A 25393-nucleotide genomic window follows, 5' to 3' on the forward strand; every position below is an offset into this window, starting at 1 on the left:
CTATGCTAAATGCTTTCCACCTCACACTTCCAGGGGGTAGGTACCATTATCCTTATTTCTAGGTAAAAGAACTGAGACACACGGAAGGTAACTGCCCAAGACCCAGGGTCACTCAGACCAGGCAGCCTGCCACCAGCACTCACGCCCTTAGCCACCACCCCACCTCATGCTGCCTCCTTATGTGCACCATCTGGGTGAAAAGAAAAACAAGAAGCTGAGGGCTGACATTCCAAGATTGTAACTCTAAGGAACACAGGTCCTTCATGCCCAACAAGGATCCCACTCCCTCTATAAAAGCCTGCCAGGAGGCCAAGCCAGGAGCGTAAGCCACTGATAGGGCTGTGTCTCTACCCAAAACTCATCTTGAATTGTGGTTCCCATAATCCCCATGTGTCATGGGAGGCACCTGGGGGGAGGTAATTGAATCATGGGGGCAGTTTCCATCATCCTGTTCTTGTGATAGTGAGTTCTCACGAGATCTGATGGTTCTGTAAGGGGCTTTGCCCCCTTTTCTCAGCACTTCTCCTCGCTGCCACCATGTGAAGAAGGACGTGTCTGCTTCCCCTTCCGCCATGATTGTAAGTTTCCTGAGGCCTCCCCAGCCACGCTGAACTGTGAGTCAATTAAACCTGTTTTCTTTATATTAATAAATTACCCAGTCTCAGGTATTTCTTTTTTTTGAGACAGAGTCTTGCTCTGTTGCCCAAGCTAGAGCGCAGTGGCATGATCTGGGCTCACTGAAACTTCCGCCTACCAAGTTCAAGCGATTCTCCTGCCTCAGCCTCCTGAGTAGCTGGGATTACAGGCGCCTGCCACGCACCTGGCTAATTTTTTTTGTATTTTTACTAGAGATGGAGTTTCACCATCTTGGCCAGGCTGGCCTCGAACTCCTGATCTCATGATCCACCACCTCGACCTCCCAAAGTGCTGGAATTACAGGCGTGAGCCACCGCGCCCAGCCTCAGGTATTTTTTTCATAGCAGCATGAGAATGGACTAATACAGCCACCTTCTAACACAATTTCTGCTCTCGGCTTGAAATGTCTTTAAACAGTTGGCTGGGCGTGGTGGCTCACGCCAGTAATCTCAGCACTTTGGGAGGCCGAGGCGGGCAGATCACGAGGTCAGGAGATCGAGACTATCCTGGCTAACATGGTGAAACCCTGTCTCTACTAAAAAATACAAAAAATTAGCCGGGTGTAGTGGTGGGCGCCTGTAGTCCCAACTACTCAGGAGGCTGAGGCAGAAGAATGGCGTAAACCCGGGAGGGAGAGGTTGCAGTGAGCCAAGATTGTGCCACTGCACTCCAGCCTGGGTGACAGAGAGAGACTCCATCTCAAAAAAAAAAAAAAAAAAAGAGTCCAGGTGCAATGGCTCATGCCTGCAATCCCAGCACTTTCGGAGGCCAAAGTGGGAGGACCACTAGGAGTTCAAGACCAGAATGGGCAACACAGCGAGACTCCGTCTCAAAAAAAAAAAAAAAAATTTTTTTTTTTTTTTTTTTTTTTTTTTGAGACGGAGTCTCGCTGTGTCGCCCAGGCTGGAGTGCAGTGGCGCGATCTCGGCTCACTGCAAGCTCCGCCTCCCGGGTTCACACCATTCTCCTGCCTCAGCCTCCCGAGTAGCTGGGACTACAGGCGCCCGCCACCACACCTGGCTAATTTTTTGTATTTGTAGTAGACGGGGTTTCACCGTGTTAGCCAGAATGGTCTCGATCTCCTGACCTTGTGATCTGCCCGCCTCGGCCTCCCAAAGTGCTGGGATTACAGGCGTGAGCCACTGCACCAGGCCAAAAAAATTTTTTTTAATTAAAAATTTTTTTTAAATTAAGCAGGTGTGGTGGCACATACTTGTGGTCCCAGCTACTTGGGAAGCTGACATGGGCGGATCACTTGAACCCATATCGAGATATCGAAATATCGAGGCTGCAGTGAGCTGTGACTGTACTACTGCACCTCAGCCTGGGTGACAGAATGAGACACTATCTCAAAACAAACAAAAATAGCTGCATTTGTTGGGTGTCTGCTAACTGCCAAGAGTTTTCTACACATACCAACACACTAACATGGCATATACTGACCCACCTATAAGCTGGGTATCTACAGCACCACAATCCTTATCCAAAACCGAGGCCAGATGTGTTTCAGAGTTCAGAATTTTTTGAATTTTAGAAAGGAAATATTGTGTGCATATTTTATATATTATATATTATATAACACTCCCAGGGAAGTCTGAGGCAGTACCCATAAGAAAACACATTAATTCACCGGGTGTGGTGGCTCATGACTGTAATCCCAGCACTTTGGGAGGCCAAGGTGGGAGGATCACTTGAGTCTAGGAGTCTGAGACTAGCTTAGGTAACAAAGTGAGAAGAACCCTTTCTTTACAAAATTTAAATTAAAAAATCAGCTGGGTGTGGCGACACAAGCCTGTATCCTCACTACTTGAGAGGCTGAGGTGGGAAGTTCTCTTGAGATCAGAAGTTCAAGGCTGCAGAGAGCTTTGATCACACCACTGATTCTAGCCTGGGAAACGGAGCAAGAGTCTTCTCAAAAAAAAAAAAGGAAAAGAAAAGGAAACATGTTAATTAACAATCTGTAGTAAAATAATGAAATATTCATATTAAGTAGAATAGAGATTATAAATAGCCTCACATAAGTTCAGGCCAAGTGGCACCAAATCTATGAAAAAACATTCCATTTTCAGAGGCTCTGGGGTTTCAGCACTGTGGCTGAGGAATGGGGCCTGCACCATCGCACTCACTTTATGTGCTACTGTCCTGGTTCAGAAAGGCCAAATAACTTGGTCAAGTTCATGCAGCTGGGAAAGAAGAGAGGCAAGGTATGAACCCCGACTCTCTCACCCAAAGCCTGCAAGGTGCTTCTCGCACTTAAGTGAACGCAACAATCACCTAACAGCCTCTCTGAGAGCTGACTGTGAGCCGGCAGGTCTGAGGCAGGGCCTGGGAACCTGCATTCCTAAAGCACTGGGGCTCCTAGAGGGAAGGTGCTGCTTCCACTAGACCAGAGGCTCCCAGTCCAGCAGGGCATCAGCACTCCCAGTTCTTTAAAAATTCCCTCTAAATCTGAATTTCCAGGGTTTTAACTGATAGAAATTGTATGGGTGGGGGCCTCAGTTTTTGTGGTCATTTCTAGTAGCCCATTAAGACAAATAAATCACTAATAAAGTAGGGCTCTGAGAAGGCAGCCTGCAAGCCCAGTCAGGAGTTCCCCTTGGAGTCCCTACTTTCCATCAAAGGAGTCTAGGAAGACTCCAGCAATGACCACAAAATGTTATATTAAATTCCTCAGAGACGGCCGGGCACGGTGGCTCACGCTTGTAATCCCAGCACTTTGGGAGGCCGAGGCGGGCGGATCACGAGGTCAGGAGATGGAGACCACGGTGAAACCCCGTCTCTACTAAAAATACAAAAAAAAAAAAAATTAGCCGGGCGTAGTGGCGGGCGCCTGTAGTCCCAGCTACTCGGAGAGGCTGAGGCAGGAGAATGGCGTGAACCCGGGAGGCGGAGCTTGCAGTGAGCCGAGATTGCGCCACTGCACTCCAGCCTGGGCAACAGAGCGAGACTCCGTCTCAAAAAAAAAAAAAAAAAAAAAAAATTCCTCAGAGACAAAATACCCGAGCCATCCTAGGTTCTGGGGATCACAGCATTTTTTTACCCTCCCTTGGAATCAACAAAATCCTACACATACCACACTAAAGGCCAAGTTCTAGAGGACAACCACAAATAAATGTGAAAACTATTGCTGCCTGGCAGCTGACAGAAGCAAATACTTAGCAGAAGACTATGAGAAAAGAAGTGCTTGGCCAGGAGCAGTGGCTTAGCCTGTAATTCCAGCACTTGAGATGCCAAGGCAACGCGGGTCCCTTGAGGGCAAGAGTTCGAGACCAGCCTGACCAACATAATGGAACCCCATCTCTACCAAAAATACAAAAATTAGCCAGGCATGGTGGCATGTGCCTGTAGTCCCAGCTACACGGGAGGCTGGGGCAGAAGAATTGCTTGAATCTGGGAGATGGAGGTTGCAGTGAGCAGAGATCACACCATTGCACTCCAGCCTGGGCAACAGAGTGAAACTCCGTCTCAGAAAAACAAACAAACAACAACAACAACAAAAACAAGTAAAGAAGTGTTAACACTTGGGCTAGGCTACACTGTGGGAATGAATTCATGAACTGAGTGGAATCTGCACATACTTAGTCAAACTGTGGATTCTGAATTACGCTCACGAGATGCTAAGATGGAAATGAACATGAGTGGTAGTGCAGCTGGTTCCTCCCTCTGTGTCAACTCTCTGCAGGTCCTCTGATGTCTGCTAAGCTCCTCCCAAACGTACCCATCATGAGAAAGACTCTGAGCAGGCCTTCCACAGCACTGATCTCCCCCCAATGCCACCAGACTCTTAATTCTGGTTCAGTAGTCCAAATCAGCCACTGCTTCTCACACCCAGTCTCAGGCCACTTCTGATGTGACATGTATGTACCCCAGCCTGGTCACCACCCTAAATGCTGGTTCTCTGCAGAAGCTCATTTGGTTAAATTCCTCATGTAAACTGAACAAGAGTCCTATTCTGGTGGTGCAAGGAGGCAGGAGAATCGCTTGAACCTGGGTGGTGGAGGTTGCAGTGAGCCAAGATCACGCCACTGCACTCCAGCCTGGGTGACAAGAGCAAAACTACATCGCAAAAAAAAAAAAAAGAAAAAGAAATACAAGTGCCTTCAACCTTAAATACCATTTTTCATTTTTATGGTGATTTTTAAAAGCTGATTATTTTATTTTCACAGCAACTATCATCTCCATATGCCATGCAAGGAGACAAGGCTTCAAATAGATTCAATGATTTGCCTAAGGTCACAAAGACAGATGGGGACTAGATCACTGGTCTCTAACTCCTCCTGGAATCTTGTCCTTCCACTTCGGGGTTTCTGCAGGAGGGATGCCACTATCATCTCCATCTCCTCCTCCTCCTCCTCCTCCTCCTCCTCCCTCCTCCCCCCTCCTCCCCCCCTCCTCCCCCCCCTCCCCCCCTCCCCCCCTCCTCCCCCCCTCCTCCCCCTCCCCCTCCTCCTCCTGTCTCTGGCTCATCAACAGATAATCTCCATGCTTCCCTCCATTCTATACAATCCAGAAACATTTACATTAGTAGTGTTACACGTAAAAGAGCAGAATATCAAAGCTTGATGAGACCTTATCATATACAGAACTGGGGACTCTATGAAGACGCCTCTCAGACCACTTTTTTCAGGTTGAACTATACATTACATGTTTCACTCTAAGCCTGAGTGACTAAAATATAAAGCAGTTCCTAAGAAGCTTAAGACAATATAAAAAGGGTTAACTATATTGATTCATCTTAACACAAGGCAATATCTATTTTGCAAGATGCAGAACACAGAGAGGAGACAGGCCAAGGGCGTGTTTTCAACTGTGTGAATGATGCTGCCCCCTGGCCCTTGCCCTCCAGCCTTGCCTACTACCCACCCCAGGCCTCAAGTCTCATTACCCTTCTTTGGCCTGGGGGTAACCAGCCTGTCACCTGTCTTGAACTCCTGACCTCAGGTGACCCTCCCGCCTCAGCCTCCCAAAGTGCTGGGATTACAGGCGTGAGCCACCACGCCCGTCCTGTCCTTGAGTTTTTATGGAGGCTTCATTACACAGGCATGACTTACAATCATCTAGAAATGTTTTTGGACAAAAAACCATGATCTAAACCCAGCAAGGCCTGTCTGTTCGGACTTATCTTGGCCTCTCTGTGCAGCATTCCTTCCTCTAGGGAATGGGGCAGGGCCCTCTCTGGAATAAGGGTCGTCTGACTCACAATCAGATTAGAGTCCTGCCTTGGGCAGCTGAAAGGAGGCAAGACACCCAACATTACGACAAAAGACTGTAACAAGGGCTATGGGACTTATGAGTCAGAAATAATGGATGAAAACTATGCGTGTATATATACATATATATACACACACACACACACACATATACATATCATGTATACATATCATGTATATATGTGTATATACATATCATGTATACATATCATGTATACATGTGTATATACATATATATGTGCGTGTGTGTATATATATATATCATAACACCACAGTAGCTCACTCTCCTCATTCATGCCTATGTTGCACAGAAGGTCAGGTGTCCAGGAAAGACTTCCTTGGGAACAAAGGGAGGTTATGCTTGGGAAACACAGGATTAGGTGGCTTTCCAGCCAGGGTTGTTGGGGTTCTCCATAGAGGTACAAGCAAGGGGCACTCATGGAACACAGGCAGACATAGCTCTTCCCTCATTAATCCCAATACACTGGGGTTTCACTGGAGCCAAAGACACAGCTTTCTTGTTTCACTATTTAAATCCACTCCCTCACTTCTCTGTGACCTCATCATGTTTGCTCGGCTCAGTGTTGGAACAATCAGCTGAGACAGGCTGGGAAGGCAGGGTTTCTATGTGAGAGCACATCCATACACACCTCTGCACACACTGTCAAATTATACCACACTTTTATACATAAACAGCCAGAACTGTCTCTAGGGGATTTACTAGAATGATCTAGGGTAAAGGAAAGGAAATTTAGGATATATAGGCTTACTAATATTTTCTCAATGAAGCTTTTTTTAAGAACAGAGAGAAATATTAAAAATCCCACAATATTATTTAAAATAAAAGGGAAGGTTTCAACATTTTTTTAAAATGAACTAGTAATAGGAAGAAAAAATGTATGGACCCAAAGTTGTACCTGAAAAACTTGACAAACGCATGATCAAGGATGGCTGCTGATAAGGCATACATTTTATAGAGGTAATTATTTTATGAATAGGTATACTCCAAAAGTTTTTTAGAAATTGATTCAGAACACAGAATGTAGTTTCTCACTGAAAATGAGTAGCACACAACAGTTGGCATTTCCATTTTAATCCACAACAGTTTTCAAATGGGTATCTAACATATATTACTGAGAGCACTATGGAATCTAGCCACCATGCATATACTGGATCAAAGTCACGAATTCTTCGACCCTCCTTTCATCAAGAGTTAGGGTCCATGTCCCCTCTCCTCAAATATAGGACGGCTCTGTGTCTTTTTAGAACATGGCAGGAATAATGCTACACTGATATCCAAGCCCAGGCTTAAGACACTGGCAGCTCCAGACTGGGCACAGTAGCTCACGCCTGTAATCCCAACACTCTGGGAGGCCAAGGTGGGAGGATCGTTTGAACCCAGGAGTTCAAGACCAGCCTGGGCAACATAGTAAGATCTTGTCTCTATAAGAAATTAAAAACTAAGAAATTAGCCATGCATGGTGGCATGCACCTGTAGTCCCAGCTGCTTGGGAGGCTGGGCTGGGAGGATCACTTCTGCCCAGGCGTTTGAGGCTGCAGTGAGCTATGATGGTACCACTGTACTCAGCCTGGGCAACAGAGTGAGACTCTATCTCAAAAGAAAAAAAAGAAGAAAGAGAGAAAGAGAGACTGGCAGCTTCCACTTCCTCTCCTAGAACACTCACTCTAAGAGTTCTGTGTTGTCATGTAAGAAGCACAACCACCTTAGGAGAAAGGCCATCTGCAGAGGACCTGAGAGCACAAGGATGGGGAGGATCCCCTGAGCCTGGCCTTCCAACCATCCAAGCATGTGTGTATGGCCATCCTGGACCCTTATGACTGGACCAGCCAACAGATGAATACCAATAAATTACCTCCATCAAGGCCACATGGAGCAGAAGAATCACCCAGCTGAGCCCTGCTTGATCAGCCCACAGAACCATGAGATGTAATAGTAGATTACTGTTTTAAATCACTGATGTTTAGGGTGGTTTCTTATTCAGCAACCATTATCCGGAACAATCTGTGGCTTTTTCAGGAAATGAAAGAAGCACATCTCTTTCCTGCCCTGGCATCAGGAATAGAGTTCCCTTCCCTGATGCTGCACTGGTGGTGTGCTGTCAGCCATGATTTTCCCCAGCTGTAAGCCTTAGTTAAGTGCACCTCCTATGCTTAGAGCTGGCACTACAACATGAATGTGTCTGTGTTGAGAAGAGGGGAAGTACATGGTACAATCATCATCATCCCAGCCAGAGATGTTAGGGTGGTCTGCTTGGAAACCCTCCTAGAATCTTCTCAGTTAGGAGAGGGCAGGCTTCAAAATTCTGAAGAAACATGATGCACCGTCAAAACACAACTGGGGGCTGGGAGCAGTGGCTCACACCTGTAATCCCAGCACTTTGGGAGGCTGAGGCAAGAGGATCACTTGAGGCCTGGAGTTGAACACCAGCCTGGACAACATAGTGAGACCTCGTCTGCACAAAAAAAATGAACAAAACTTGCTGGGCGTGGTGGCATGTGCCTGTAGTACCAGCTACTCAGGCAGCTGGGTGGGAGGACCACTTGAGCGCAGGAGGCCAAGGCTGCAGTGAGCCAAGATCATATCACTACACTCCAACCTGGGCAACAGAGTAAGACTCTGTCTCAAAAAAAGATTGGTTCCCAGATACCAAAGTCAAAACTACCACAAGGAAAGAAAACTACAGGCAGGGTGCAGTGGCTCAGGCCTGTAAATCCCAGCGTTTCGGGAGGCCAAGGCAGGTGGATCACATGAGACCACGTGTTCGAGACCAGCCTGGCCAACATGGCAAAACCCTGTCGCTACTAAAAATACAAAAATTAGCCGGGCATGATGGTGCATGCCTGTAATCCCAGCTACTGGGGAGGCTGAGGTTGCAGTGACCCGAGATCGCACCACAGCACTCCAGCCTGGGTGACAAAGGAAGACTCTGTCTCAAAAATGAAAAGAAAACTACAGACTAACATTCCTAATGAACACAGACGCAAAAATCTTCAACAAAATAGTAGCAAACTCAATCCAACAACACATTAAAAGGATTATATACCATGAAAAAGTGAGATTTATCCCAAGAATGCAAGGGTGATTCAACATACAAAACAAAATCAATATAATACACTACATTAATAGAACAACGAAAAAAATGATCATCTCAGAAGATGCACAAAAAGCATCTGACAAAACTCAACAACCTTCCATTAAAAAAAAAAAAAAAAAGTCAGTGGCCAGGCACAGTAGTTCACACCTGTAATCCCAGCATTTTGGGAGTCTGAGGCAGGAAGACTGCTTGAGGCCAGGAATTTGAGATCAGCCTAGGCAACACAGCAAGACCCCATCACTAAAAAAAAAAAAAAGAAAAAAATCAATTAACTGGGCATATTGGCGCACACCTGTAATCCCAGCTACCTGGAAGGCTAAGGCAGGAGAACTCCTCAAGGTGAGAAATTTGAGACCATCCTGGGCAACACAGCAAGACCTTGTCTCCACAAAAATTAAAAAATCAGCAGGGTGTAGCGGCTTGCACCTACAGTAGTCCCAGCTACCAGGGAGGCTAAAGAAGGAGCATTGCTTGAGCCTGGGAGTTCAAGACTGCAGTGAGCTATGATCACATCACTGTAGTCCAGCCTGCGCAAAAGAATGAGACCCGGTCTGGTTAAAAAATAAATAAATAAAAAAAATAAAAGCCCGGGCACAGTGGCTCGCACCTGTAATCCCAGCACTTTGGGAGGCCAAGGTGGGCTGACTGCTCAGGAGTTTGGGACTAGACTGGGCAACGTGGCGAAACCATCTCTACCAAAAATACAAAAAAAAAAAAAAAATAGCAGGGCATTGTGGCATGTGCCTTTGGTCCCACCTACTCAGGAGGCTGAGGTGAGAGGATCGCTTGAGCCTGGGAGGCAGAGGTAGCAGTGAGCCATGATTGCACTACTGCACTACAGCTTGGGTGACAGAGCAAGACCCTGTGTCAAAAACAAACAAAAAAAACAAACAAAAAACAAAAAGAAAGAAAGAAAGAAAACACAGCCAGCTTCATAATCAATGGTGAAAAGCTTCCCCTAAGATCAGGAACAATATGAGGATGCTCACTTTCATCACTCCTATTCAAAATTGTATTAAATGTCTTAGCCAGAGCAATTAGGCAAGAAAAAGAAATAAAAGGCATTCAAATTAGAAAGAAGAGGTAAATTATATATGCAGGTGACATGATTCTGCATAAAGAAATCCCACAGAACCCACAAAATAACTACTAGAGGTAATAAATTCAACAAGGTTGTAGGGCATAAGACCAACATACAAAAATCAGTTGTTTCTATATACCAGCAATGAGCAATACAAAAAGAAAGGTAAGAAAATAATTTCATTCACAATAGAACCCACAAGAATAAAGCACCCAGAAATAAATTTATCCAAAGAGATGAATGATTTGTACACTAACACTAAAAAATATTGCTTAAAGAAATTAAAGGAGACGTAATTGAATGAAAAGACATCCCAAGTTCAGCTGGGCGTGGTGGCTCACGCCTGTAATCCCAGCACTTTGGGAGGCCGAGGTGGACGGATCACGAGGTCAGGAGATTGAGACCATTCTGGCTAACACAGTGAAACCCCGTCTCTACGAAAAATACAAAAAATTAGCCAGGCCTGGTGGCAGGTGCCTGTAGTCCCAGCTACTCGGGAGGCTGAGGCAGGAGAATGGCGTGAACCCAGGAGGTGGAGCTTGCAGTGAGCCGAGACTGCGCCGCTGCACTCCAGACTGGGGAACAGAGCGAGACTCCCTCTCAAAAAAAAAAAAAAAAAAAAAAAAAGACAAGACATCCCACGTTCATGGATTGGAAGACAATACTGTTAAGATTGCAACCCCCCAAAGCAATCTACAGAATCAATCCCTTCCCTATTAAAATTCCAATGACCTTTTTTGCAGAAATGAAAAAGCTGACATTCAAATTCATATAAAGTTGCAACTGACCCCAAATAGTCAAAACAATATAGAAAATGAAAAAGTTGGGAGACTCATACTTCCCAAACTTACTACTTCAAAACTTACTACAAAGCTTTAGTAATCAAAACAGTGTGTGGTATGGGTTTGGCTGTGTCCCCATCCAAATCTCATATTGAATTGTAGCTCATATAATCCCCACGTGTTATGGGAAGGAACCCAGGGGGAGGTAACTGAATCATGGGGACAGGTTTTTCCCGTGCTGTTCTCGTGATAGTAAGTCTCACAAGATCTGATGGTTTTATAAAGCACAGTTCCCCTGCACAGACTCTCTTGCCTGCTGCCATGTAAGACATACCTTTGCTCCTTCTTTGCCTTTCACCATGATTGTGAGGCCTCCCCAGCCATGTGAAACAATGAGTCCATTCAACCTTTTTCTTTATAAATTACCCTGTCTCAGGTATGTCTTTATTAGCAGCATGAGAACGGACTAATATAGTGTGGTACTGATGTAACAGACTTTCAGAGCAACAGAACAGAACTGAGAGTCCAGAAATAAATGCAAACATCTATGGCCAATTTATTTTTAACAAGGGTGCCAAGACAATTCAATAGGGAAAGAATAGTGTTTTCAATAAATGGTGCTGAGAAAACTAAATAAGAACATACAAAAGAATGAATTGGGACTCCTATCTCATTCCGTATACAAAAATTAACTGAAATGGATAAAAAACCTAAAGGTAAAAACTAAAACAATAAAACTCAGAAGAGGCTGAGTGCAGTAGCTCACACCTATAATCCCAACACTTTGGGAGGCTGAGGTGGGTGGATCACTTGAGGCCAGGAGTTCTAGACCAGCCTGGGCAACATGGCAAAACCCCATCTCTACTAAAAATACAAAAATTAGCCAGGCATGGTGGTGTGTGCCTGTAGTCCCAGTTATTCACGAGGCTGAGGCATGAGAATTGCTGGAACCCAGGAGGCGGAGACTGCAGTGAGCCAAGATCATGCCACTGCACTCCAGCCTAGGCAACAGAAGAAGACTCAGTCTCAAAAAAAAAAAAAAAAAAAAAAAAAAGTTTAACATTCAGAATATATAAAGAACTCAACAAACAACAAACATTGTCTTCCCTCCAAAAACATACGAATGGCCAAGAGTCACATGAAAAGACATTCAATATCTTTGCTCATCAAGAAAATACAAACCCAAACCACAATGAGATACCACTTTACACTAACTAGAATAGCTTTAATCAACAATACAGACATACATATACACATACAACACACACACACACACACACATATATATCCTTTTGTAGTTCATAAGTGTGATTGGGTATTCAAATGAAGGTGTGAGAGGTGCCACTCTGAAACCTTGTTATGACGTCGGCACATTACCATTGACATGAAAGAGAAAAAACAAAACAAAACAAAATAAATTTAGCAAAGATGACCTGAAATTGGAACACTGCTGGTGGGAGTACGTTAAATACAATATTACCATATGACCAGCAATTCCACTCCTAGGTATATACCCAAGTGAAATAAAAACATACCTACACAGAAACTTGTACACAAATGTTTATAGCAGCATTACTCTTAATACTCAGTGAAAATAATCCAAATGCCCATGAACAAATGAATAGACAGATTGCGGTATATATGCACATACAATGGATTATGATTCAGCAATAAAAAGGAACAAAATACTGACACATGCTACAATTTGGATGTACCTCAAAAACATCACGCTAAGTGAAAGCAGCCAGACACAAAAGACAAGTTATATGATTTCTAGATGCTATATCTAAAATAGGCAAATCCACAGAGACCAAAAGCAGATTAGAGGTTATCAAGGGATGGGAGGATTGGGGAATGGGAGTGATTACTTAATGGGTAAAGGGGGATGAAAAGTTGTTTTTCTTTTTTAAGATAGGTTCTCCATCTGTCCTCCAGGCTGGAGTGCAGTGGTGTGATCATAGCTCACTGAAGCCTCAAATTCCTGGGCTCAAGCGATCCTCCTGCCTCAGCCTCTGGAGTAGGTGGGACTACATACAGGCTCAAACCACTGTGCCCAGTTGTTTTTTTTTTTTTTTTTTTTTTGAGATGGAGTCTTGCTCTGTCTCCCAGGCTGGAGTGCAGTGGCGTGATCTCAGCTCGCTGCAATTTTTTGCCTCCTGGGTTCAAGTGATTCTCCTGCCTCAGCCTCCCAAGTAGCTGGGACTAGAGGCACGCGCCACCATGCCCAGCTAATTTTTGTATTTTTAATAGAGACAGGGTTTCACCATGTTGGCCAGGATGGTCTCGATCTCCTGACCTCATGATCCGCCCACCTCAGCCTGCCAAAGTGCTGGGATTACAGGCGTGAGCCACCACACCCAGCCAAGCTAATTCTTTATTTTTGTTGAGATGGAGTCTTCCTCTGTTGCCCAGGCTGGTCTCAAACTACTGGACTCAAGTGATCCTCCCACCCCAGCCTCCCAAAATGCTGAAATTACAGGTGCGGGCTACGATGCCTGGCCTGATTTTTAAACTAGAGAGAGCTGGTGGTTGCAGAACATTGTGAATACACTAAATACAGCTGAGCTGCACACTTAAAATGCATAATTGTATATTATGTGAATTTCGCCTCAATAAAATATTGGGCTATAATTTATTGGTTCATTTATGCAAATACTTGAGAACCTACCATATTCCGGGCACACTCCTAGTACATAGGTTAAGGTAATAGAAATACATTCTCTGCAGGCCGGGCATGGGGGCTCACGCCTGTAATCCCAGCACTTTGGGAGGCTGAGGCGGGCAGATCCCTTGAGCGCAGGAGTTCGAGACCAGCCTGGCCAACACGGTGAAACCCCACCTCTACTAAAAAACTACAAAAATTAGCTAGGTGGGGTGGCGCATACCTGTAATCCCAGCTACTTGGGAGGCTGAGGTATGAAAATGGCTTGAACCTGGGACACAGAGGTTGCAGTGAGCCAAGATCACACCACTGCACTCCAGCCTGGGTGACAGAATGAGACTCCATCTTAAAAAAAAGAAAAAGGAAAGGAAAACCATTTTCTGCTATGGAAAAAAAAAAAAAAAGCAAGGCAAGTGACCAGAGCAACAGCATGGGCTGTTTAATTAGGGTGTTCAGAAGACCCCTTTGAAGAGGTAAAATGTGAACAGAGACCTGAATAAATCGAAGTTTTGTTGTTGTTGTTTGAGACAGTCTCACTGTCACCCAGGCTGGAGTGCAGTAGCGCCATCTCGGCTCACTGCAACCTCCACCTCCCAAATTCAAGCGATTCTCCTGCCTCAGCCTCCCAAGTTGCTGGGACTACAGGCATGTGCCACCACACCCAGCTAATTTTTTTTTTTTTTTTTTTTTGGTTTAGTAGAGACAGGATTTTACCATGTTGGCCAGGCTGGTCTCGAACTCCTGACCTCAAGTGATCTGCCCACCTCAGCCACCCAAAGTGTTGGGATTACAGGCGTGAGCCACCACGCCCAGCTCAAATTGAAGAATATAATTATTGCTAAATAACAGAAAAAAAGGCCGGGCGCGGTGGCTCATGCTTGTAATCCCAGCACTTTGGGAGGCCGAGGCGGGTGGATGACGAGGTCAGGAGATCGAGACCACGGTGAAACCCTGTCTCTACTAAAAATACAAAAAATTAGCCGGGCGTGGTGGCGGGCGCCTGTAGTCCCAGCTACTCGGAGAGGCTGAGGCAAGAGAATGGCGTGAACCTGGGAGGCGGAGCTTGCAGTGAGCCTAGATTGCGCCACTGCACTCCAGCCTGGGTGCCTGGGTGACAGAGCGAGACTCTGTCTAAAAAAAAAAAATTAAAAAAAAAACAGAAAAAAAGTGCTAAAATATGAATTTAAATATATAAAAATTCATATGTTAAAACTGCTTTTAAAAAGGGGAGATATCTATAGATGTTCCTTTTGTGCAAATACACTGTGATTTCAGTTTCTAGACATTTTACCCTTTTTATAAATAATTTATTTGCAATCCAATAATGTCCTTCTACTCCCACCGGTATTTCTTCCAGGGACAGGCCATATTTCCAAGACAGCCTGTCATCCACATTGCTAATAAGTCATTCCCTTTATGAAACCACTCAGGAAAGGAAAGGGGAAGAGAAATGATCACTTCTGAAATATTAGGTTCTTATATTCTCTCACATGCTCTGATTTTTCTTGTTCTTGTTTTGAGACAGGATCTCACTGAGTCACCCAGGCTAAAGTGCGGAAGTATAGTGACACAATAACACCTCCTGGGCTCAAGCAATCCTCCCGCATCAGCCTCCTGAGTAGTTAGATGGGACTATAGGAGCACGCCACCACGTCTAGCTAATTTTTAAATTTTTTGTAGAGACAAGGTCTTATAACACTATGTTGCAGCCGGGCGCGGTGGTTCACGCTTGTAATCCCAGCACTTTGGGAGGCCGAGGCGGGCGGGCGGATCACGAGGTCAGGAGATCGAGACCACAGTGAAACCCCGTCTCTACTAAAAATACAAAAAATTAGCCGGGTGTGGTGGCGGGCACCTGTAGTCCCAGCTACTCGAAGAGGCTGAGGCAGGAGAATGGCGTGAACCCGGGAGGCGGAGCTTGCAGTGAGCCGAGATTGCACCACTGCACTCCAGCCTGGGCAACAGAGTGAGACTCTGTCTCAAAAAAAAAAAAACAAAAAACAAAAAAAACAAAAAAACACACTATGTTGCCCAGGTTGGTTGAGAACTCCTGGATTCAAGCTATCCCCCTGCCTCATCCTCTCAAAGTGCTGGGACTATAGGTATGAGCCACTGCACCTGGCAGAGGCTTTTTCTTTTTTAAGACAGTTTTACTCTTGTTGCCCAGGCTGGGGTGCAATGGCGCAATCTTGGCTCACTGCAACCTCTGCCTCCCGGGTTCAAGCAATTATCCTGCCTCAACATCCCAAGTAGCTGGAATTACAGGCATGTGCCACCACGCCCGGCTAATTTTGTATTTTTAGGTGAGATGGGGTTTCACTATGTTGTTCAGGCTGGTCTCGAACTCATGACCTCAGGTGATCTACCCACCTCGGCCTTCCAATGTGCTGGGATTACAAGCATGAACCTCCGCGCCCAGCCCAGGCTCACTTTTAAGTCTCACAATTACTTTTTTATTATGGTAAAATATACATAACATTTATCATCATAATCATTTTAAGCGTATAGTCCAGTGCTATTAAACACACGCACAATGTTGTGCGACCATCACCACCATCCATCTCCAGAGGGAGAGTTTAGGTTTCAGAGGCTTTTCTATGTGACTGTGAACTCTACAGTTACCTTTGCATAGATGAGAAAACTGAGGCTTAGAAAGGAAGAGTAATTTAACAGCATAGTTAGCTGAAGGACAGACCAGAATTCAAAGCAGGTCTGATTCCTTCCGTACATAAACTGGTCTCCTTTTTACTGTGTACATCATAGGCCAGACTGCAGAAATACAAATAATGAAGTGAGCCAACCCTTGAGAAGCTTGTCCTCTCAACCCTAGAGACCTATCCCAGATGCACAGAAATATCCTTCAACCTGGAGAAGGCAGGGAAGGCTCTCACGCCACCACCTCCACCCTACAAGGGCCAACCTAAGTCTAAGAACAAAGAAATCTACCCTCTGTCATCCCAAGGACCTGACCTAGTGGCCTCAGTGTCTGGCTGCATTCCGTTATTCACAGCCCTTCCTGAAGCAGGTACAGATGGCCATGAAACAAGCCCCTACATCTCTGCTCAGCCACCACTGACCCCTCCTGGTTGCATGTTCAAAACCTAGACAGTGGTTCTCGCAGAAGAGCTAAAGTATTCTCCAAAATAGCCAAACATCAATTCCCTGCTAACAGTGGTGAGGGCTTCCATGCCTTTAACTCGTATTTCCACAGGCAATTTGTAGTTATAATTAAATTCAAGATGAATAGGTACTAGGCTGTAACCATTATGCTCTCTGCAGAGTGACCAGGCCTTGGGGACTTGTTCATCACTAACAAGCTAATGTTTGTGAAACCCTGTAAGACACAATGACTAAATACTATCATTATTACTAGACTACCAGTTTAAATGTAAATTAAGAGAGAAAGGGGAAAGAAAACACATTAGCAAATCAGGTTAGGGACTGCTACTCAGCAAGCTGTAAGAAGCATCTGAGCCACTGCGTAAAGAACCTCCCAACCAAATGTGTCAAAGGAGAGTGAATACAAGGAGGCTGCTATAAGAAACGAACTTACGCCAGAGATGGAATGGAGTGTGGCCTAGAATAATCAGCCATATAGGCAAAACAGATGTTGGATGGAAGGGAAAGGCTGTATGAAAAATACACAATTTTTTTAAAAAGCACTCTACAGCAGCAAAACTAAGTCTACTCTGAAAGCAAAACTAAGAAGTTTAGAATCTGAAGAAAATCTAAAACTGCACTGTAATTCAGCTGTGGTGAAACCACGAACTCTGGGGTCCAACAGGCCTGTTGCTTTTCCTTTTCCTCACCTGCAAAATGGGGAGAATTCCTACCTCAGGAGTTAGGCTGTCACAAACACAGCACCCAGAAGTGGCCGGGTCCCTTGTCCTGTACCCTCTCCCCTGAAGGACAGCCACAGGAGAAGCCCTTCCGACTCATGGGCCGTCTGCCAGGCGACTCCCTGCCAGCCCAGGCTTCCCCACTCCTGCTGCTAGCTTCCCTAGGAGTTACCTCCTTGGGAAATCCCTCCTCCTAACCCAGGTCGAAACTGCACAGCGCCTCCACAATGCACTAGAGCCTCCAGAGCCTCTGTTGCACTGCTGTGGCACCTACCACATGAAGCCATAATGAAATTATTCTTCTGGCTCATTCATCACATGGAAGCTCCTTGAAGACAGAGATCAGACGGCACCCTATCTGACTTCTTAGCTTTAGCAACGAGCATAGCCCCTAGCACTTAGAAAGTTCTCAAAAAAAGTGTGGGTGATTCAATAATTCTCAATTAACCCTAGCTGCAATCAGAAGCCAAGCATCAGTGGGGTCCCGTACCTCACGCCTGTAATCCCAGCACTTTGGGAGGCCGAGGTGGGCAGATCACCTGAAGTCAGGAGTTCAAGACCAGCCTGGCCAACGTGGTGAAACCCTGTCTCTACTAAAAATACAAAAATTAGCCAGGCGAGGTGGCGGGTGCCTGTAATCCCAGCTACTCAGGAGGCTGGGGCAGGAGAATAGCTTGAACCCGGGGGGCGGAGGTTGCAGTGAGTCGAGATCGTGCCACTGCACTCCAGCCTCAGCAAGAGCAAAACTCCACCTCAAAAAAAAAAAAAAAAAAAAACAAAAAGCCAAGCATCTTCCCAGGGGCAAACGCTGGGAACATGAAAAATGCAGGGAAAAACCTAGCCTGGGTGAAGAGCCCTTGCTTTGTCATTATTTGCCTTGGGAGAGTTACTTACCTAAACACTGAGAGCCTCGGCTGCCTCCCACATAAAATAAGAGACCTCAACTAGAAAACTTCTGTGGTCCCTAACTAACAAAATCTGATATTTACATTCTAAGATCTTAACATTCTTACTCTATTACATCTCAATCCCCTAATACTATGAAAATTAACATCTGCACAATGCTTTCCCATCCATCTCACTCATAATAAGCAAGTGATGTCCCTGGTGCTAGTAGCCCCATTTTATAGATAGGGAAATCAATTCAGCGGGGCCAAGCGGCCTGCCCAAGTCATTCTACCACTAAATACAGAGGGAAGACTGGAATTCAGATCCTCAAAGCTGGTACCCTCCACCATGCCACATTTCTCCAGCTGTGGGGTGGACAGCTCCAGGGATACACAGTGGGATTCCAGAAACACAATACATCTTTTGGAGTATCAACAGTTTTAAAAGATTTAGGGAACGAGGTAAGTTTATATTAAAACAATCAGCCACATTACTGAGTACAATGTAAATTCACATTAAATTTTAAGATAAAACTTAATGGGCATACCAAACCCCCTCCCACTAAGGGGAAAGTCACACAGAAAAGCCTCTGAAACCTAAACTCTTAATTCACCCTATAATAAGGTTTCAAATAGCAGGTTTAATTTCCAGCATAAAGTTATAATTTCTGGGTATTACTGGACATGAAAGAGCTCAAGAGAACTAGTTTTCCTGTTCTTCCAGCTTTTAAGTCATTAAAAGCATCCAAGAAAATTACATTGTCAAATGAAACTTTCCACCAAAGAACCCCCCCAATGCAACAAATCCTGGAGCTAAGCATTATCAGAACGGGAGGATGGAAGCCTGACCTCCAGGAACACACAGTTAAGGGAGGCAGCTACGAGGCACACCCAACTGCTGACACACACTCCAAACACATGGGACCACTGTGGGCATCTGTCACATCCCTCCTGTCTCCCCGGCTTGCAGAATCTGGACACAAACACTGACCCAGAGCTTACCATGTGCCTGGCCCTTGGGGGAAGGAGGGAAGGCCTAACAAGCACCTCATTACCTTGTGTATGCAGGCCTCCTAACGGGCATTAACCTTCCAGAACACAAAATTAATCTCAGAAAACCTTCATTACAATTTTCACGACTCCTGGAGATTCACATTTCACCACTTTGATGCTACTGTTGCCTTACAGATTATATTACCCTACTTGGTTAATCAATTTAGCTTTTCTTTCCACTTAAAGAAATCAAGTTTCCAATAAATACGCTTTTGGGTTCTGCCACAGAATCAGTGTTTCAACTGGAAAGGAAATCAGAATGTCAAAGCCGAAGATCCTCATATCTTTCTTGATAGAATGGCCTCATGAGAAGTTACTACCAAATAGCCTCCATTTAATTTTTTTTTTTTTAATGCTCGAAATCAGCAAGGAACAAATCCTAGTAAAAAAGTAAATTGTGAAATGAAATGTAGGGCCCCAATTTTTCAGTTCTTGAGAATTAAGGAGCCAGGTCATTTAAACATGGATGACACAGGAGTAGGCTGGGGAAAGGACTCTTTAAATTTTAGAGCCAAGACAGGGTGCGGTGGCTCACGCCTGTAATCCCAGCACTTTGGGAGGCTGAGATGGATGGATCACTTGAGCTCAGGAGTTCGAGACCAGCTTGGCCAACAGGGTGAAACCCGCTCTCTACTAAAAATACAAAATTAGCCCGGCATGGGGGCAGGCACCTGTAGTCCCAGCTACTCAGGAGGCTGAGGCAGGAGAATTGCTTAAGCCTAGGAGGCAGAGGCTGCAGTGAGCCAAGATTGCACCACTGCACTCCAGCCTGGGCAACAGAGCAAGACTCCATCTCAAAAAAACAAATAGGCCGAGTGTGGTGGCCCACACCTGTAGTGCCAGCACTTTGGGAGGCTGAGGTGGGTGGATCACCTGAGGTCAGGAGTTCAAGACCAGCCTGGCCAACACGGCAAAACCCTGTCTCTACTAAAAAATACAAAAATTAGCTGGGAAGGCTGGGCACAGTGGCTCACGCCTGTAATCCCAGCACTTTGGGAGGCCGAGGCAGGTGGATCACTTGACGTCTGGAGTTTGAGACCAGCCTGGCCAAGATGGTGAAACCCCATCTCTACTAAAAATACAAAAATTAGCCAGGTATGGTGGCACACACCTGTGGTCCCAGCTACTCAGGAGGCTGAGGCAGGAGAATCGCCTGAATCCAGGAGGTGGAGGTTGCAGTGAGCTGAGATTGCACCACTGCACTTCAGTCTGGGTGACAAAGTGAGACTCTGTCTCAAAAAAAAAAAAATAGCCGGGTGTGGTGGCAGGCGCCTGTAATCCCAGCTACTCAGGAGGCTGAGGTAGGAGACTCATTTGAACCCGGGAGGTGGAGGTTGCAGCGAGCCAAGATCGGGCCACTGTACTCCAGACTGGGCGACAGAGTGAGCCCCTGTTTCAAATAAAATAAAATAAATAAATAAATTTATTTTAGAGCCAGGGATCTCACTGTGTCACCCAGACTAGAATGATCCTCCCACTTCATCCTCTGGAGTAACTGGGACCACAGGTGCGCATGCCAGGCTAGGAAGGGGCTTTTTAACATTTACACCCCTTCCCCTGCCACTTTTGAGACTTTCAACCTGCAATGAAAAACGGTAGGGACAGCAAAGTGGTGTCACCCAGGTTAGGGCCCGCTGCCCTGTTCCCCTCCACAGACCATGCCCTTCACAGTACAGTATGCGTGACTCACATGAGCTCCCAGTCACAAAACGCCCTGGCAAGAGCCAGAGGCCAGCACGTGCAACTTCCCAACTGGAAACCCAATGACCAGCAGCATGGCCAGCCCTGCATCTACTGGCAAGGAGTGACAGGATGGCAGGCCGTCAGATCCCATCTTACCAAAACAAAGTGGGAGGGTGCCCTGTAAGAGGGGCCAGATGACCCCACTATACCAGAGCTTTCCTGATACTGGGCCTCCACTCAACGCCGCTCCCCAGAAGACTTACCCAACTACCTCAGCCAACCAAGAGCTTTCTCTTTCCCTCATGGTGGATTCCCACCACACTTCCAGAATTCTACACAATCCACTAATTCATTTCATCCTACATTCTGACTTTCTGGTTTCTTCCTGGTGGGAAAAAGTATTCTCCGCCGAGTGGTTAGCACCCTGAGGGCAGGATGGTAGATTTGCATTTTTCCTTATCCTTCCTGCCACAAGCTCCTGTCCTGGTCTGTCTCAGTCAAGTATCTGCTGGTTTCTGGCATGTCCCCTCATTGTGCACAGGGGCCAAGATGGCCTATATCCCTGCAGCTCACACCCTAGCAGACAGGTGCTGTGTCTCACTCTTCCCAGCATGGTAACCAGAACATTATGAGAACTCAGGGCACATTAACTGAACATTAATTAAATGAGAAAAAGTCTCCCAAGTCCCAAATAACGATCCACTTATCTCGAATAATACAGAATGCAGCATCGATTCCAACCTGATTCCTAAAGTTGACAGAAACCAACAGGCATCAGCATTTATGACATCCCACTACCTGCCAGCCTACTCCAAGTCATCTGTACAGGCCGACGATAAGCTTCACCGAAAAAAAAAAAAAAAAGATATTATGCTTAATAGTAAAAAACTCTGCCTTCTCCCTAGGGTGGTCTGTCTCCCGACCCCCTTTCCTGGAATACTGTTGTGCAGAACTTAGTCAATAAAAGCTTTCTCAAATGAGAAAGCCATTTTGTATTTTAATTATGAATAATAAATTTTACACAAGCACACATAACATTTTCTCAGTTTTTTTTCTTTTCTGTTTAAAACTGCATTTTTGGCCGGGCGCGGTGGCTCACGCTTGTAATCCCAGCACTTTGGGAGGCCGAGGCAGGCGGATCCCGAGGTCAGGAGATCGAGACCACGGTAAAACCCTGTCTCTACTAAAAATATAAAAAAAAAAAAAAAAATTAGCCGGGCGTGGTGGCAGGCGCCTGTAGTCCCAGCTACTGGGAGAGGCTGAGGCAGGAGAATGGCGTGAACCCGGGAGGCGGAGCTTGCAGAGAACCAAGATTGTGCCACCGCACTCCAGCCTGGGCGACAGAGCGAGACTCTGTCTCAAAAAATAAATAAATAAATAAAACTGCATTTTCTTCTATTTCCATTCGCGTCTTTGGGACCTGAAGCCTGCTGCGGTGGTGCAAACCACATGGCACCTATCCCCTGTACCTCTCCCCGGCGTCTGGGCCTCCCTCATTCTGGTTTCATCACTCCTGCTCAAAGCAAGTCTAAGCATCATCTCCACAATCAGGCCTCGGCTGCCTCTCTCTGGTGGCCTTCCAAATCCTCCGGCCTCACCTCCTTCTTTCTCACTCTTCCCACTTTCTCTGTATCTGAAGTCAGTTATTATGACTCCTCCATGCAAAAAAAGAACACCAAGTGATTTTTCTTCCTCCATGAACACTCGCAAAGCAGCAGCAAGGGGTCCTGATTCCATGGAGTGGACCCTGAGGGCCTTGGCCACGAGACGTCGCCTCTGCTAAGTTAACAGTTCTTTAAACTGACCACTGCAAGGAAATTCAGCTATTGCATAATACTTGATAGGTTAGATCACTTGCTGTTTGGAGAGTCTTGCTATATACGAAGATGAGAAAATAGAGTTGGGCAAATTTAACGCAATTTCCTTTGTTTGCTTGAGCTAGCTCAGACTTGCAACGCCACAGTGGCAGTTTTATCTTTCTTAAAGTACAGCTTTAACAACATAAAAAAGGATTTTAAGGGAGTGATCAATCATTCTCATCTAACCTGACAATATCATTAGCATACGTATCCTGACAATACCCTAGAAAGGTCCTTCTTGAGTTGCACAGTGAAAAATTAAAGGGATTCTTGCAGGAGTATTTAGAGAATCAGAATCCGCAAAGCAGGCTCAGATGTCTCAGTTAAATGAAGGACTTTCTTCAAGGCACAAACAAGAGTAGGGATATTTTGATGGTATTAACAGAAACAACTGGCCACTGTTACTGCCTGTTTCCAGTGAAATGTCTTTACAGCCTCTCACTGAGTGAAGCCATCTTATTAATTCCAAAAGAAGGGACAGCATCCAAGGAAAATAATTGGTCTTCTTTCCCCTCGCAGAGAAATTCACATGAATGTCTCAAAAAAAAAAAAAAAAAAAAAACTGGAATTCTCCCTGGCCAGCTCGCTCTCCTTTCCTGGCTTCTGCATTGACAGCTGGAACAGATGGCGTCTGGGTGAGACACCTTACATCTTAACCCCTATCCATGATAAGGTCTGATTTTCACTAGCGATGCTGGAACCCAAGGTCTGTCAGGGTTTCCGTCATGAGCACCCACTCACAGGATTTCCAGTCCCATGTGATATGTTCCAGTTTTCATATCGATAAGGCTTATCTTGTTTTGGCCAAAGAATTTTCATCTTTAGACTAATTCTTAACATTTACTTCGTCACAACGCGGTGAAAAGGTACACATTTCCTCTCATTTGAGAAAAGAACGCTGTACACTATTTTGCCAGACATCCTACATATGATGCAGTCTTTTCACAGGCCATTTTCAAAGACGTGAGAAACATGAGAAGATCTCAGGACGAACTGATGGTCCACTTGGCCATTCCCTACAGTAAGAATTTTATAGACACATACAGGGTAACAGCAAACAACATTTCCAAACGCTCCGGCAGTGTGTAGTCGCAGCAAATGCTAGGAAAAAAAATAAATAATGGCTCCTCTTCAGTTGTATGCTGTGAATGTAAATTAAGAAGCCGCTACAACGCTCGACATAACCTTTCTGACGCCACAAAAATGAATGAATTATATCCATACACACACACAGGCACACACACACCACGCATCACGCATCACATGTCATTCTGAAAACTGATTCTGAGCTTAATTCGAAAAATGTGAAATACAACTGGTCCCGTCAACGGCTCCTAATCTAAAGGCTTCTTGGATTTCCAAGCACGTCCATAACACCTCATCCGTTTCCAGTTTGTTACTGTTTCCAATCGAAGCGAGAGAATTTTCCACACAGAATTCTCTCCTCGGGTCCAAATACTAGACCGAAGTCCCCACACGGGGCTGGCTGGCGGCGTGGAACCGGCCAGCCCGCCGAGAGCCGCCTGGCGCCCGCGGGGAAGAGGCAGAGCCCGCGGCCCGGAGCCGCCCGGTGCCCCGGGAGTCGCCGGCCCTCGGCGGCCGCGCGAGGGGGATTCGCGCCCTCTGCCCATGCCCGGACACCCGCGCCGCCCGCCAAGCGGTCGGAGGCGCCTCCGAGGCGGCATGACTCAGGACCAACTTTCCAATAACGCCCGGGCCCCCCCGGCCGGCCCGGGCAGCGCGCTCGGCCACGCAGTCCCTGAGCCGCCCGTTCCCCCGCGTGAAACACGCGGCCCCGCGGGGTGCCGGGTCCTCAACGCCCGCGGGGGTCACGGCCGTGGCGAGGCCTGCGCGCCCCGTTTCCTGAAAAGCTGCGGGCACCCCGGCCCCCTCGGGCCCCGAGCCCGGCCTCTGGGACAAAGTTTGCCGAAGTTGAGGCGTCCGGGGGCGGGAGGCAACCCGGCTGGGGCGCGGGGCCAGGCTGAAGCCGCGCCCCGCCGTCGCCGCCGGGACGGGCCGGGCCTGCGCCGCGCCGGGCCCGCGCCGGGCAGCCCCGAGGCCCCCGGGCCCCGCCGCCGAGGGCGCGGGATGGAGGCGACTGGGATGGAGGCGCCCGGCCGCGCGCCGGAGGCCCGCCCGCCCGCCGCGGCCCCTTACCTCGCGGTCCGCCGCCGCTCGGCCGGCTCAGGGGCGCCGGGCGCGTCCTCCGCCGCGGTCCGCAGCGTCCTGCTCCCCGGGCTGCCCCATGGCGGGGGGCGGGGAAGAGCCGGCGGCCGCCGCGGCTGCCGCCGGCTGGAAAGTCCCGGCTGGGCTGCAACCCCGGCTCGCGCACGCGGCGGCCGCGCCGCGCTCCCTCGCTCCCTCGCTCCCTCACGCAGCCCCGCGCAGGCACTTCCTCTCGCGCGCTGGAAATCCCCGGCGCGCCCGCCGCCCCGCCCCCGCCGCCCGCGCGCGTGGGAGCGGCAGGAGCCCGCGAGCGCCGCCGGCCCCACGCGCCCGCCGGCCCCCGCGCGCGCCCGCGCCCCGTTGCTAAGGGCCCTAGCGCCCGGCGGCCGCCCGCCCGGCCGTAGCAACGGCGGCGCCGC

At 47.0% G+C, this 25393-nt stretch overlaps 1 protein-coding gene and 1 non-coding gene across 4 annotated transcripts in view; one reads left to right on the plus strand and one right to left on the minus strand.

Moving 5' to 3' along the window:
- The window catches only part of TRAF3 (TNF receptor associated factor 3), a 133316-nt gene extending 108126 nt beyond the window's left edge, over nt 1-25190 (minus strand). For all 3 annotated transcript variants that reach the window (XM_030803942.1, XM_030803943.1, XM_030803940.1), the window contains exon 1: nt 24966-25190. The gene's annotated coding sequence lies outside the window, so the exon portion shown is untranslated. The remainder of the gene's footprint in view (nt 1-24965) is intronic.
- On the plus strand, nt 12112-12210 carry LOC115832710. The gene has a single exon (XR_004028220.1). It is a non-coding gene; the product is annotated as a small nucleolar RNA U13 (small nucleolar RNA).
- Nucleotides 25191-25393: the final 203 nt, after the last annotated feature.

The sequence above is a fragment of the Nomascus leucogenys genome, chromosome 22a (genome assembly GCF_006542625.1).
Source record: "Nomascus leucogenys isolate Asia chromosome 22a, Asia_NLE_v1, whole genome shotgun sequence".
NCBI classification, from domain to species: Eukaryota; Metazoa; Chordata; class Mammalia; order Primates; family Hylobatidae; genus Nomascus; species Nomascus leucogenys.